This window comes from Garra rufa, unplaced genomic scaffold (genome assembly GCF_049309525.1).
Source record: "Garra rufa unplaced genomic scaffold, GarRuf1.0 hap1_unplaced_002, whole genome shotgun sequence".
Classification (NCBI taxonomy): domain Eukaryota; kingdom Metazoa; phylum Chordata; class Actinopteri; order Cypriniformes; family Cyprinidae; genus Garra; species Garra rufa.
The window spans coordinates 6,112,978-6,127,218 of record NW_027394277.1 but is presented as its reverse complement, the minus strand read 5'-3'; the positions used below and the strand labels follow the sequence as shown (position 1 = coordinate 6,127,218).

At 46.3% G+C, this 14,241-nt stretch overlaps 17 non-coding genes across 17 annotated transcripts; 14 read left to right on the top strand and 3 right to left on the bottom strand.

Annotated features, from left to right (window-relative positions):
• The first annotated feature begins 633 nt into the window (after positions 1–633).
• On the top strand, positions 634–706 carry trnak-cuu (transfer RNA lysine (anticodon CUU)). The gene has a single exon. It is a non-coding gene; the product is annotated as a tRNA-Lys (tRNA).
• A 191-nt stretch (positions 707–897) lies between these two features.
• trnan-guu (transfer RNA asparagine (anticodon GUU)) lies at positions 898–971 on the top strand. Its single transcript has one exon. It is a non-coding gene; the product is annotated as a tRNA-Asn (tRNA).
• A 582-nt stretch (positions 972–1,553) lies between these two features.
• On the top strand, positions 1,554–1,692 carry LOC141307945 (U4 spliceosomal RNA). Its single transcript, XR_012346870.1, has one exon. It is a non-coding gene; the product is annotated as a U4 spliceosomal RNA (small nuclear RNA).
• Positions 1,693–2,182: 490 nt separating this feature from the next.
• trnas-gcu (transfer RNA serine (anticodon GCU)) lies at positions 2,183–2,264 on the bottom strand. The gene has a single exon. It is a non-coding gene; the product is annotated as a tRNA-Ser (tRNA).
• Positions 2,265–2,754: 490 nt separating this feature from the next.
• LOC141307904 (U4 spliceosomal RNA) lies at positions 2,755–2,895 on the top strand. The gene has a single exon (XR_012346830.1). It is a non-coding gene; the product is annotated as a U4 spliceosomal RNA (small nuclear RNA).
• Positions 2,896–3,868: 973 nt separating this feature from the next.
• Positions 3,869–4,084, top strand: LOC141307777 (small nucleolar RNA U3). The gene has a single exon (XR_012346703.1). It is a non-coding gene; the product is annotated as a small nucleolar RNA U3 (small nucleolar RNA).
• A 1,228-nt stretch (positions 4,085–5,312) lies between these two features.
• On the top strand, positions 5,313–5,385 carry trnak-cuu (transfer RNA lysine (anticodon CUU)). The gene has a single exon. It is a non-coding gene; the product is annotated as a tRNA-Lys (tRNA).
• Positions 5,386–5,576: 191 nt separating this feature from the next.
• trnan-guu (transfer RNA asparagine (anticodon GUU)) lies at positions 5,577–5,650 on the top strand. The gene has a single exon. It is a non-coding gene; the product is annotated as a tRNA-Asn (tRNA).
• Positions 5,651–6,232: 582 nt separating this feature from the next.
• On the top strand, positions 6,233–6,370 carry LOC141307952 (U4 spliceosomal RNA). Its single transcript, XR_012346876.1, has one exon. It is a non-coding gene; the product is annotated as a U4 spliceosomal RNA (small nuclear RNA).
• Positions 6,371–6,860: 490 nt separating this feature from the next.
• trnas-gcu (transfer RNA serine (anticodon GCU)) lies at positions 6,861–6,942 on the bottom strand. The gene has a single exon. It is a non-coding gene; the product is annotated as a tRNA-Ser (tRNA).
• A 490-nt stretch (positions 6,943–7,432) lies between these two features.
• LOC141307903 (U4 spliceosomal RNA) lies at positions 7,433–7,573 on the top strand. Its single transcript, XR_012346829.1, has one exon. It is a non-coding gene; the product is annotated as a U4 spliceosomal RNA (small nuclear RNA).
• Positions 7,574–8,546: 973 nt separating this feature from the next.
• LOC141307789 (small nucleolar RNA U3) lies at positions 8,547–8,762 on the top strand. The gene has a single exon (XR_012346716.1). It is a non-coding gene; the product is annotated as a small nucleolar RNA U3 (small nucleolar RNA).
• Positions 8,763–9,992: 1,230 nt separating this feature from the next.
• Positions 9,993–10,065, top strand: trnak-cuu (transfer RNA lysine (anticodon CUU)). Its single transcript has one exon. It is a non-coding gene; the product is annotated as a tRNA-Lys (tRNA).
• A 191-nt stretch (positions 10,066–10,256) lies between these two features.
• trnan-guu (transfer RNA asparagine (anticodon GUU)) lies at positions 10,257–10,330 on the top strand. The gene has a single exon. It is a non-coding gene; the product is annotated as a tRNA-Asn (tRNA).
• Positions 10,331–10,912: 582 nt separating this feature from the next.
• LOC141307944 (U4 spliceosomal RNA) lies at positions 10,913–11,051 on the top strand. The gene has a single exon (XR_012346869.1). It is a non-coding gene; the product is annotated as a U4 spliceosomal RNA (small nuclear RNA).
• A 490-nt stretch (positions 11,052–11,541) lies between these two features.
• On the bottom strand, positions 11,542–11,623 carry trnas-gcu (transfer RNA serine (anticodon GCU)). The gene has a single exon. It is a non-coding gene; the product is annotated as a tRNA-Ser (tRNA).
• A 490-nt stretch (positions 11,624–12,113) lies between these two features.
• LOC141307925 (U4 spliceosomal RNA) lies at positions 12,114–12,254 on the top strand. The gene has a single exon (XR_012346851.1). It is a non-coding gene; the product is annotated as a U4 spliceosomal RNA (small nuclear RNA).
• The last annotated feature ends 1,987 nt before the right edge of the window (positions 12,255–14,241 follow it).

Here is a 14,241-nt window from a genome sequence, read left to right as displayed (position 1 = left end):
TCATCAGCGCAGTTATTTCTCCATCATTCACCATCATCAGCACAGTCATCTCTCTGTTTATGTGGTAAGTGATATCTTTTGTACTGCAATGTAACAGGCTAGCGCTAGCATTAAGCTAACCGTGTCCCTTCAGTGGCTTGCCTTGTTTTACTGATGTACTGACGTTACCGATGATTGGGCGATGCAAATGTTGGAGGCGTAACTATTAACGATCCCGGGACTGTTGCGTAACAGTCGGTGTTATGTTGGAACTGACATATAAATCTAGTGTTTGCAAAAGACCACCGAAATATAGAAGATTTATCCTTATCCTTATATAGATTTATCCTTGATTTCCATAAGAAAGGTGCCCCAAATTGGTGGAAAATCACATCTCAACCATACGCTGACCAAAGCATTGAACCGCCTTCACGCGGCAAGACAGAACATGTTGTTGGCCCGCACTGCTGGGTCAAACTGCGCTTCCCAATAACAGATTGGGTCAAAACTGACAGAAGAAAACTCTAAGCCTGCTCTAAGCACTACCCACGGGACGGCTCGACAGTCTTGCACAACGCGAGAGCCTCCGTTTCGCCTGTGTCATTTGGGAGCCGATGAAAACTGCGTCCGACCCGGTGAAGGAGACCACGACCAGCCCGGCTAGCTCAGTCGGTAGAGCATGAGACTCTTAATCTCAGGGTCGTGGGTTCGAGCCCCACGTTGGGCGGCTCTGTTGGCGCTCTTTCTTCCCAACAGGTTGGCGGGCTCCAGCGTGCCCATTCTCCGCACAGGCTAAGTGGATTTTGCGAGCTCCGGAAACATCTTTCAAAACAGCCTGTTAGTACGTGCGATTCTAATCCCTAACCCTAACCCTTGCTTTTACAACCGTGATCCCGCGGCAGCAGATGCGCAATGTCTGTCTCTGTGGCGCAATCGGTTAGCGCGTTCGGCTGTTAACCGAAAGGTTGGTGGTTCGAGCCCACCCAGGGACGTGTGAAATGCCGGTGTTTTGCACGCGCGTCAGGTGTCCACTAGCGCCTATGCCATTCTTAGGGTTGCGAGGCACAGCTTTCTCAGGGCGTTTATCCTGTGCACCTTCAATAAGCTGGCTTCTTTTAAAAGAAGTCAGCGGCGGGTGTTTGGTGAACATTTTCACCAGCTCGAGTTTGCTGTGGCATGTGGATTCATTCTTTACTGATGATCTGTCTCTGGGGCTCATCTAGTTGACATGGTATCCGCTGACATTCGGCTGAAGGTGCTGATCCACCATCTGCTCTTGGTACGGACTGGATCCGGGGGACTGCAGTGACCATCTAATCGGAATACAGAATGGATATGGCGGCTACGGTGACCTCAGAATAAGAACAAACAGACTAATTTTAATGTAGATGCAAAAGTTCCATGTTGCCACAGTGTCAGATTGGAGAGGATCTGGTTTTCACAGTCTTGCGTCGATGGCCGTCTAGGTGAAGAGGTCTTCACTGATGATCTGTCTCTGGGGCTCATCCAGCTTGCTATCACCTTGTCGGATCACATCCACGTAGCTGCAAGAAAAGGTCACGACCGTCACCGGTATTCTATCGCAGAGGCAATGTTGTAGCTTGTGTGGTTTATCTGAGGTGTGATCATTGCTGGTTGTAAACTTTCCCCGATATCCCATCTGGATGATTTGAAATACAGTCAGCTTCTCAGTTTTTGCCGGTCTCTCTGGACGCTTCTTGAAAAACAAAGTTTTGCTTCGTTTTGTTAGAGTGGCTGGTTGTTGGTCCTCGTCAAAGAGGTGTCTACAGATCATAGCGTGCCGGAGCCAGAAGATTTGTTGTTTTTTCAATATGCTCTCAAGACTTCGCTGCAGGTATCATTAAACTACAGCACAATCACAGCTCACCGCTACCCATCGTAAACAGGTTGGGCCTGTCTGTTCTGGTGGGCTCTCAGTGGTGCTAAATCATCAAATGAAGAGGACGGGATTCAAACCCACACAAACCAAGGTGAGCCTAGCACAACGGATTAGCCTTGCATCGCCTTAAACACTCGACCACCCCGTCACTTTCCGTGGTCCTTTTATTTAACACTCCCGATTCAGACCATCGGCTCATTAGTAGAGCACTCAGTGAACTGAACTGAGTGTGTCAGATAAGGAAGACACAAAAAGCGCAGAGTGGGGTCCCCAGGACCGAGGATTACTGCTAAAGGAGCCGAACGACGAGGATGGGATTCGAACCCACGCGTGCAGAGCACAATGGATTAGCAGTCCATCGCCTTAACCACTCGGCCACCTCGTCATTTTACGTGACATTTTTTATTTAGCACTCCTGATTCAGATCATCAGTTCATTAGTAGAGAACTCAAAGAACTGAACTGAGTGTGTTAGATAAGGAGGACACACAAAAAGTTTAGCATGGGGTCCCCAGGACCCGGATTAAGGTCCAGTGCTAAAGGAACCGAACGACAAGAATGGATTCCAACCATTGCACAGAGCAAAATGGATTAGCAGTCCATCGCCTTAACCACTCGGCCACCCCGTCCCCTTGCTGACCGAGATAGGCCATGCTGCGGACCTTTTCAGCTGCTGCTGCCGTGCTTTCAGCTGGCTGTTTTGAGCACAGAGGGAATAGTGAATGAGCCGTCTTTTACACACCTCTAATCTGTTCCGTAGAAACACGGTGCAGCAACCCGTGGCAGGAGACTGTTTGTGCGGCAGTTTAAAGCTTGCTACCACCTTGTCGGTTCACATCCACGTAGGTGCAGAAAAAGGTCACGACCGTCGCCTGCATTCTTTCGCAGAGGCAATATTGTAGCCTATGAGGTTTGTCCGAGGCGCGATCATTGCTGGTTGAAAACTTTACCCAATACCCCGCCAGGATGACTTGAAATACAGTTATCTTTGGCAATTTTTGCTAGTCTCTCTGGAGGCTTAGAGTTTTGTTGAGAAATATAGCCTTGTTTCGTTTAGGGTTTTTTTTCCTCGCCAAAAAAACGGTCTGCTGATGATAGTGCGCCAGAGCCAGAAGGTTTGTTGTTTTGTCAATATGTTCTCAAGACAAGTATCGTTAAACTGCAACGCAATTACAGCTCACCGTTACCCATCGTAAACATGTTGGGCCTGTCTGGTCCGGTGGCCTCTCAGTGGCGCTAAAGCTTCGAATGCGTGTCGAGCACAATGTATTAGCCTACCACCGCCTTAACCACTGGACCACCTCGTCATCCGGCGGGGTTTCTTTATTTAACATTCCTGATTCATGTGCATGTGGATGCATTCTTCGTCTTTTGTTTCAGCCGCCGAGGGCCTGTTTTCCACTGAGGCCCTGCGCCAAACTCCCTATGAGACACAATCCAACGTTAGTAGTAACCTCCGATTACGGCCGAATGTGGATTCTGCTCGGACGACGGGGCACCGGTACATCCTTTGTAGCTTTAGCTTATTAGCCAAACGCTACACCAGTTTGCCATTTCCCATGAAATCATCCTTGATTTCCATAAGAAAGGTGCCCCAAATTGGTGGAAAATCACATCTCAACCATACGCTGTCCAAAGCATTAAACCGCCTTCACGCGGCAAAACAGAACATGTTGTTGGCCCGCACTGCTGGGTCAAACTGCGCTTCCCAAAAACAGATTGGGTCAAAACTGACAGAAGAAATCTCTAAGCCTGCTTTAAGCCCTACCCACGGGACGGGTTGACAGTCTCGCACAACGCGAGAGCCTCAGTTTCGCCTGTGTAATTTGGGGGCCAATGAAAACTGCATCCAACTAAAATTACAAACAAAATTTTAGGACTCTAATGATGTTTCAAATGTAACTTTTCTCATCTCTGTTGTTAGGTTGTAACCATCTCTGAGACTCAAAGTGTCAGAACTCGCCTAAGCTGGTTTTGCAAAATGGAGGTCAAGACTATACTTTCAGGGATCATTTCTATAGTTTCTAACTAGGAAATGTGTTTCAAAAGTGTAGTGTCTCCCAAACTACGATGATGAGCTTTGATACTCTTTTCTGAGCGTGAATCGGGTGTGGAGTAATGGTTTATTTCATATGCTCCACACCATTGATGAACGTTCTGTGTGGCATTTAAGCAGCATAGAAGAAGAGAGTATGGTCAGAGTGGTCTCTGAAAAATGTAAATATCAGATTAAAAATCTTATGAGTCGTTATGATTGAGATTTTTTTTTTTTTTTTTAATTTTTGTTGGTGGGTGTCACCATCCTTGATATTCAGAATGTCAGGATAAGATGTCAGCTGGTTCTATCAACTTAAAGTTGCCATAAAATGCATTGAGAGAATATTTTAATTTGTTCTTTGATATCTGCATAGAAGGTATATGGCATAGGAAAGGGCAAACAATCTCCAGAAACGGTTTTACAGGACCATTTACAACCCTAGGATTTGTCCCTAGAATGAAATGCTCTGTTATTGCCTTTTTTGGAAGCTTCATGAATATTAATGAGCTCTGCTCCGATTGGCTGTTTCACAGAGCTGCTCATCTCTATAGCTGGCACATTGATAAAAATATTTATTTAATTAGGAGCTCTAGCGGCTTTTAATATGTGGTTTGTTGAATCTGCCGTTTTGTATCGCAGACATTTTAGTCTCATTACTGTGATCCATGTGCTCTGTGTAAAGTTATAATGCAGAGGGAGCGCTTCTTACCACACAAGTTCAGCTGCTTCTCGGTGATACTCTGGATCTGTAAATCATTCGCCATCATCAGCGCAGTTATTTCTCCATCATTCACCATCATCAGCACAGTCATCTCTCTGTTTATGTGGTAAGTGATATCTTTTGTACTGCAATGTAACAGGCTAGCGCTAGCATTAAGCTAACCGTGTCCCTTCAGTGGCTTGCCTTGTTTTACTGATGTACTGACGTTACCGATGATTGGGCGATGCAAATGTTGGAGGCGTAACTATTAACGATCCCGGGACTGTTGCGTAACAGTCGGTGTTATGTTGGAACTGACATATAAATCTAGTGTTTGCAAAAGACCACCGAAATATAGAAGATTTATCCTTATCCTTATATAGATTTATCCTTGATTTCCATAAGAAAGGTGCCCCAAATTGGTGGAAAATCACATCTCAACCATACGCTGACCAAAGCATTGAACCGCCTTCACGCGGCGAGACAGAACATGTTGTTGGCCCGCACTGCTGGGTCAAACTGCGCTTCCCAATAACAGATTGGGTCAAAACTGACAGAAGAAAACTCTAAGCCTGCTCTAAGCACTACCCACGGGACGGCTCGACAGTCTTGCACAACGCGAGAGCCTCCGTTTCGCCTGTGTCATTTGGGAGCCGATGAAAATTGCGTCCGACCCGGTGAAGGAGACCACGACCAGCCCGGCTAGCTCAGTCGGTAGAGCATGAGACTCTTAATCTCAGGGTCGTGGGTTCGAGCCCCACGTTGGGCGGCTCTGTTGGCGCTCTTTCTTCCCAACAGGGTGGCGGGCTCCAGCGTGCCCATTCTCCGCACAGGCTAAGTGGATTTTGCGAGCTCCGGAAACATCTTTCAAAACAGCCTGTTAGTACGTGCGATTCTAATCCCTAACCCTAACCCTTGCTTTTACAACCGTGATCCCGCGGCAGCAGATGCGCAATGTATGTCTCTGTGGCGCAATCGGTTAGCGCGTTCGGCTGTTAACCGAAAGGTTGGTGGTTCGAGCCCACCCAGGGACGTGTGAAATGCCGGTGTTTTGCACGCGCGTCAGGTGTCCACTAGCGCCTATGCCATTCTTAGGGTTGCGAGGCACAGCTTTCTCAGGGCGTTTATCCTGTGCACCTTCAATAAGCTGGCTTCTTTTAAAAGAAGTCAGCGGCGGGTGTTTGGTGAACATTTTCACCAGCTCGAGTTTGCTGTGGCATGTGGATTCATTCTTTACTGATGATCTGTCTCTGGGGCTCATCTAGTTGACATGGTATCCGCTGACATTCGGCTGAAGGTGCTGATCCACCATCTGCTCTTGGTACGGACTGGATCCGGGGGACTGCAGTGACCATCTAATCGGAATACAGAATGGATATGGCGGCTACGGTGACCTCAGAATAAGAACAAACAGACTAATTTTAATGTAGATGCAAAAGTTCCATGTTGCCACAGTGTCAGATTGGAGAGGATCTGGTTTTCACAGTCTTGCGTCGATGGCCGTCTAGGTGAAGAGGTCTTCACTGATGATCTGTCTCTGGGGCTCATCCAGCTTGCTATCACCTTGTCGGATCACATCCACGTAGCTGCAAGAAAAGGTCACGACCGTCACCGGTATTCTATCGCAGAGGCAATGTTGTAGCTTGTGTGGTTTATCTGAGGTGTGATCATTGCTGGTTGTAAACTTTCCCCGATATCCCATCTGGATGATTTGAAATACAGTCAGCTTCTCAGTTTTGCCGGTCTCTCTGGACGCTTCTTGAAAAACAAAGTTTTGCTTCGTTTTGTTAGAGTGGCTGGTTGTTGGTCCTCGTCAAAGAGGTGTCTACAGATCATAGCGTGCCGGAGCCAGAAGATTTGTTGTTTTTTCAATATGCTCTCAAGACTTCGCTGCAGGTATCATTAAACTACAGCACAATCACAGCTCACCGCTACCCATCGTAAACAGGTTGGGCCTGTCTGTTCTGGTGGGCTCTCAGTGGTGCTAAATCATCAAATGAAGAGGACGGGATTCAAACCCACACAAACCAAGGTGAGCCTAGCACAACGGATTAGCCTTGCATCGCCTTAAACACTCGACCACCCCGTCACTTTCCGTGGTCCTTTTATTTAACACTCCCGATTCAGACCATCGGCTCATTAGTAGAGCACTCAGTGAACTGAACTGAGTGTGTCAGATAAGGAAGACACAAAAAGCGCAGAGTGGGGTCCCCAGGACCGAGGATTACTGCTAAAGGAGCCGAACGACGAGGATGGGATTCGAACCCACGCGTGCAGAGCACAATGGATTAGCAGTCCATCGCCTTAACCACTCGGCCACCTCGTCATTTTACGTGACATTTTTTATTTAGCACTCCTGATTCAGATCATCAGTTCATTAGTAGAGAACTCAAAGAACTGAACTGAGTGTGTTAGATAAGGAGGACACACAAAAAGTTTAGCATGGGGTCCCCAGGACCCGGATTAAGGTCCAGTGCTAAAGGAACCGAACGACAAGAATGGATTCCAACCATTGCACAGAGCAAAATGGATTAGCAGTCCATCGCCTTAACCACTCGGTCACCCCGTCCCCTTGCTGACCGAGATAGGCCATGCTGCGGACCTTTTCAGCTGCTGCTGCCGTGCTTTCAGCTGGCTGTTTTGAGCACAGAGGGAATAGTGAATGAGCCGTCTTTTACACACCTCTAATCTGTTCCGTAGAAACACGGTGCAGCAACCCGTGGCAGGAGACTGTTTGTGCGGCAGTTTAAAGCTTGCTACCACCTTGTCGGTTCACATCCACGTAGGTGCAGAAAAAGGTCACGACCGTCGCCTGCATTCTTTCGCAGAGGCAATATTGTAGCCTATGAGGTTTGTCCGAGGCGCGATCATTGCTGGTTGAAAACTTTACCCAATACCCCGCCAGGATGACTTGAAATACAGTTATCTTTGGCAATTTTTGCTAGTCTCTCTGGAGGCTTAGAGTTTTGTTGAGAAATATAGCCTTGTTTCGTTTAGGGTTTTTTTTCCTCGCCAAAAAAACGGTCTGCTGATGATAGTGCGCCAGAGCCAGAAGGTTTGTTGTTTTGTCAATATGTTCTCAAGACAAGTATCGTTAAACTGCAACGCAATTACAGCTCACCGTTACCCATCGTAAACATGTTGGGCCTGTCTGGTCCGGTGGCCTCTCAGTGGCGCTAAAGCTTCGAATGCGTGTCGAGCACAATGTATTAGCCTACCACCGCCTTAACCACTGGACCACCTCGTCATCCGGCGGGGTTTCTTTATTTAACATTCCTGATTCATGTGCATGTGGATGCATTCTTCGTCTTTTGTTTCAGCCGCCGAGGGCCTGTTTTCCACTGAGGCCCTGCGCCAAACTCCCTATGAGACACAATCCAACGTTAGTAGTAACCTCCGATTACGGCCGAATGTGGATTCTGCTCGGACGACGGGGCACCGGTACATCCTTTGTAGCTTTAGCTTATTAGCCAAACGCTACACCAGTTTGCCATTTCCCATGAAATCATCCTTGATTTCCATAAGAAAGGTGCCCCAAATTGGTGGAAAATCACATCTCAACCATACGCTGTCCAAAGCATTAAACCGCCTTCACGCGGCAAAATAGAACATGTTGTTGGCCCGCACTGCTGGGTCAAACTGCGCTTCCCAAAAACAGATTGGGTCAAAACTGACAGAAGAAATCTCTAAGCCTGCTTTAAGCCCTACCCACGGGACGGGTTGACAGTCTCGCACAACGCGAGAGCCTCAGTTTCGCCTGTGTAATTTGGGGGCCAATGAAAACTGCATCCAACTAAAATTACAAACAAAATTTTAGGACTCTAATGATGTTTCAAATGTAACTTTTCTCATCTCTGTTGTTAGGTTGTAACCATCTCTGAGACTCAAAGTGTCAGAACTCGCCTAAGCTGGTTTTGCAAAATGGAGGTCAAGACTATACTTTCAGGGATCTTTTCTATAGTTTCTAACTAGGAAATATGTTTCAAAAGTGTAGTGTCTCCCAAACTACGATGATGAGCATTGATACTCTTTTCTGAGCGTGAATCGGGTGTGGAGTAATGGTTTATTTCATATGCTCCACACCATTGATGAACGTTCTGTGTGGCATTTAAGCAGCATAGACGAAGAGAGTATGGTCAGAGTGGTCTCTGAAAAATGTAAATATCAGATTAAAAATCTTATGAGTCGTTATGATTGAGATTTTTTTTTTTTTTTTTTACATTTTTGTTGGTGGGTGTCACCATCCTTGATATTCAGAATGTCAGGATAAGATGTCAGCTGGTTCTATCAACTTAAAGTTGCCATAAAATGCATTGAGAGAATATTTTAATTTGTTCTTTGATATCTGCATAGAAGGTATATGGCATAGGAAAGGGCAAACAATCTCCAGAAACGGTTTTACAGGACCATTTACAACCCTAGGATTTGTCCCTAGAATGAAATGCTCTGTTATTGCCTTTTTTGGAAGCTTCATGAATATTAATGAGCTCTGCTCCGATTGGCTGTTTCACAGAGCTGCTCATCTCTATAGCTGGCACATTGATAAAAATATTTATTTAATTAGGAGCTCTAGCGGCTTTTAATATGTGGTTTGTTGAATCTGCCGTTTTGTATCGCAGACATTTTAGTCTCATTACTGTGATCCATGTGCTCTGTGTAAAGTTATAATGCAGAGGGAGCGCTTCTTACCACACAAGTTCAGCTGCTTCTCGGTGATACTCTGGATCTGTAAATCATTCGCCATCATCAGCGCAGTTATTTCTCCATCATTCACCATCATCAGCACAGTCATCTCTCTGTTTATGTGGTAAGTGATATCTTTTGTACTGCAATGTAACAGGCTAGCGCTAGCATTAAGCTAACCGTGTCCCTTCAGTGGCTTGCCTTGTTTTACTGATGTACTGACGTTACCGATGATTGGGCGATGCAAATGTTGGAGGCGTAACTATTAACGATCCCGGGACTGTTGCGTAACAGTCGGTGTTATGTTGGAACTGACATATAAATCTAGTGTTTGCAAAAGACCACCGAAATATAGAAGATTTATCCTTATCCTTATATAGATTTATCCTTGATTTCCATAAGAAAGGTGCCCCAAATTGGTGGAAAATCACATCTCAACCATACGCTGACCAAAGCATTGAACCGCCTTCACGCGGCAAGACAGAACATGTTGTTGGCCCGCACTGCTGGGTCAAACTGCGCTTCCCAATAACAGATTGGGTCAAAACTGACAGAAGAAAACTCTAAGCCTGCTCTAAGCACTACCCACGGGACGGCTCGACAGTCTTGCACAACGCGAGAGCCTCCGTTTCGCCTGTGTCATTTGGGAGCCGATGAAAACTGCGTCCGACCCGGTGAAGGAGACCACGACCAGCCCGGCTAGCTCAGTCGGTAGAGCATGAGACTCTTAATCTCAGGGTCGTGGGTTCGAGCCCCACGTTGGGCGGCTCTGTTGGCGCTCTTTCTTCCCAACAGGGTGGCGGGCTCCAGCGTGCCCATTCTCCGCACAGGCTAAGTGGATTTTGCGAGCTCCGGAAACATCTTTCAAAACAGCCTGTTAGTACGTGCGATTCTAATCCCTAACCCTAACCCTTGCTTTTACAACCGTGATCCCGCGGCAGCAGATGCGCAATGTCTGTCTCTGTGGCGCAATCGGTTAGCGCGTTTGGCTGTTAACCGAAAGGTTGGTGGTTCGAGCCCACCCAGGGACGTGTGAAATGCCGGTGTTTTGCACGCGCGTCAGGTGTCCACTAGCGCCTATGCCATTCTTAGGGTTGCGAGGCACAGCTTTCTCAGGGCGTTTATCCTGTGCACCTTCAATAAGCTGGCTTCTTTTAAAAGAAGTCAGCGGCGGGTGTTTGGTGAACATTTTCACCAGCTCGAGTTTGCTGTGGCATGTGGATTCATTCTTTACTGATGATCTGTCTCTGGGGCTCATCTAGTTGACATGGTATCCGCTGACATTCGGCTGAAGGTGCTGATCCACCATCTGCTCTTGGTACGGACTGGATCCGGGGGACTGCAGTGACCATCTAATCGGAATACAGAATGGATATGGCGGCTACGGTGACCTCAGAATAAGAACAAACAGACTAATTTTAATGTAGATGCAAAAGTTCCATGTTGCCACAGTGTCAGATTGGAGAGGATCTGGTTTTCACAGTCTTGCGTCGATGGCCGTCTAGGTGAAGAGGTCTTCACTGATGATCTGTCTCTGGGGCTCATCCAGCTTGCTATCACCTTGTCGGATCACATCCACGTAGCTGCAAGAAAAGGTCACGACCGTCACCGGTATTCTATCGCAGAGGCAATGTTGTAGCTTGTGTGGTTTATCTGAGGTGTGATCATTGCTGGTTGTAAACTTTCCCCGATATCCCATCTGGATGATTTGAAATACAGTCAGCTTCTCAGTTTTTGCCGGTCTCTCTGGACGCTTCTTGAAAAACAAAGTTTTGCTTCGTTTTGTTAGAGTGGCTGGTTGTTGGTCCTCGTCAAAGAGGTGTCTACAGATCATAGCGTGCCGGAGCCAGAAGATTTGTTGTTTTGTCAATATGCTCTCAAGACTTCGCTGCAGGTATCATTAAACTACAGCACAATCACAGCTCACCGCTACCCATCGTAAACAGGTTGGGCCTGTCTGTTCTGGTGGGCTCTCAGTGGTGCTAAATCATCAAATGAAGAGGACGGGATTCAAACCCACACAAACCAAGGTGAGCCTAGCACAACGGATTAGCCTTGCATCGCCTTAACCACTCGACCACCCCGTCACTTTCCGTGGTCCTTTTATTTAACACTCCCGATTCAGACCATCGGCTCATTAGTAGAGCACTCAGTGAACTGAACTGAGTGTGTCAGATAAGGAAGACACAAAAAGCGCAGAGTGGGGTCCCCAGGACCGAGGATTACTGCTAAAGGAGCCGAACGACGAGGATGGGATTCGAACCCACGCGTGCAGAGCACAATGGATTAGCAGTCCATCGCCTTAACCACTCGGCCACCTCGTCATTTTACGTGACGTTTTTTATTTAGCACTCCTGATTCAGATCATCAGTTCATTAGTAGAGAACTCAAAGAACTGAACTGAGTGTGTTAGATAAGGAGGACACACAAAAAGTTTAGCATGGGGTCCCCAGGACCCGGATTAAGGTCCAGTGCTAAAGGAACCGAACGACAAGAATGGATTCCAACCATTGCACAGAGCAAAATGGATTAGCAGTCCATCGCCTTAACCACTCGGCCACCCCGTCCCCTTGCTGACCGAGATAGGCCATGCTGCGGACCTTTTCAGCTGCTGCTGCCGTGCTTTCAGCTGGCTGTTTTGAGCACAGAGGGAATAGTGAATGAGCCGTCTTTTACACACCTCTAATCTGTTCCGTAGAAACACGGTGCAGCAACCCGTGGCAGGAGACTGTTTGTGCGGCAGTTTAAAGCTTGCTACCACCTTGTCGGTTCACATCCACGTAGGTGCAGAAAAAGGTCACGACCGTCGCCTGCATTCTTTCGCAGAGGCAATATTGTAGCCTATGAGGTTTGTCCGAGGCGCGATCATTGCTGGTTGAAAACTTTACCCAATACCCCGCCAGGATGACTTGAAATACAGTTATCTTTGGCAGTTTTTGCTAGTCTCTCTGGAGGCTTAGAGTTTTGTTGAGAAATATAGCCTTGTTTCGTTTAGGGTTTTTTTTTCTCGCCAAAAAAACGGTCTGCTGATGATAGTGCGCCAGAGCCAGAAGGTTTGTTGTTTTGTCAATATGTTCTCAAGACAAGTATCGTTAAACTGCAACGCAATTACAGCTCACCGTTACCCATCGTAAACATGTTGGGCCTGTCTGGTCCGGTGGCCTCTCAGTGGCGCTAAAGCTTCGAATGCGTGTCGAGCACAATGTATTAGCCTTCCACCGCCTTAACCACTGGACCACCTCGTCATCCGGCGGGGTTTCTTTATTTAACATTCCTGATTCATGTGCATGTGGATGCATTCTTCGTCTTTTGTTTCAGCCGCCGAGGGCCTGTTTTCCACTGAGGCCCTGCGCCAAACTCCCTATGAGACACAATCCAACTGTGGCGGAGGGGAATATGCCACCGCCTTGTGGGGGAAATATTAAACACTTACACCTAAGGAAGACTGAGTGAGCAACAGGATCTTAGTCCCCCCACCCAATGCTTTAGGTCTCAGTATAACAGGTGGTTATATGTTGGTGTCTATCGTGATGCTATGTGGAGCTATAGATGAGGTGAAGTGGGCTCCAGGATTTACTTTATACACGGTGCCAACTGGAGTGTGTGTGTGCAGATAACTTTAAAGATACTAGCTTTATATTGCAAAACCCACCTTCTCCAAATCTAACAAGATAGATGAGACGCCCCCACTCCTTAGTGTAAGAGACTCGACTTAGTAAACACAGTTTTAGTTTAACTAACTAGAAATATCTTGATGAAAAACATTAAACTCAAGAGACAGATTAAATGACTTCTTTCTTTTCTTTAGTTTCTTCACAGGAAAAGTAAAAGTATTTCAAATTCAGTCAATTTGGAATAAAATCAAAGATTGACAACAATAAAGAAAATATAAACAATTTGTAACAGTTTCTGTTGAAACTTAAACAACAATCAGTGTTCTTTTAACGCAATGAAAGGTTTCACATTCACAATCAGTGTGATTCAATCAGTTCAACTCAAACTTTGAAAAGTTCACTTCAAAATCCAGGAAAAATTATACTGTCCATTCAGTAGTCAGAATGTTCATAGACTTGCATAAAGGATGTGAATCACTTTGCAGGTAAATTCACGTTACAGTTCCGTGTATGAGAGTTTTCTCCTAAAGCACAGTTCAGTTCTTTTACACGTTGTAAAGAAAATATTTCTTGCTTACCAGCATTCAGTGGAAAATTAAGAAAATAAAGCACATCACCAGTCTTGGGAAATGGATGGAGCGCTGAAAGGTGTCCAGATAGGCAGGGTAATGTTCCTTTAACTCTATGATCTTCAACGATTGTCCCCGTGATCCTAAAGACAACAGCTTGATCCGACGAGGCCGCAATCCAGTCCGACGAAGATCAGTCCAAGAGCACGAACAATATACGACCCAATCTAACGATTCAGCTAACTCTCCTCACAAAAAATGAGCAACAGCATTCACTACGTTTTGAGTTCGTATGAACTTACAAAACTGGATGCAAACGCACGAAAATCACGGCAATATTTAACTCCAACGCTGAATGACTTTCCAAAAACTCAACAGTCTGTTTGCAGCTTCACGCACGAGCACTATGTAAACTTGTTACTATAAATAACTCGGCTCGTTAAGACAAACGAAGACTTAAAAGCATCAACATGCAGTTCTAATGCATGTCACCGGTCTAAACTCAACTTTTAACTCGATAAAAGTTCTCAAAAACAACGCATTCTTCATCAGCTCACGGCTGCTTCTCTTCTCTCTCGCTCTCTCTCAGTGCGTCCGACACTCACGCAAGAAAATAGTAATGGCGGCGCCCGCGACGAATTTCAAAATAAAAGCTCTTACGAAATAGAACTTGTAGATCCCCTACATTCCCCCCTGCTAAACCCTGCCACACCATCGGACCTCCTTTCAGCGACTCCGTCCCTACAACAAAGTATGAAC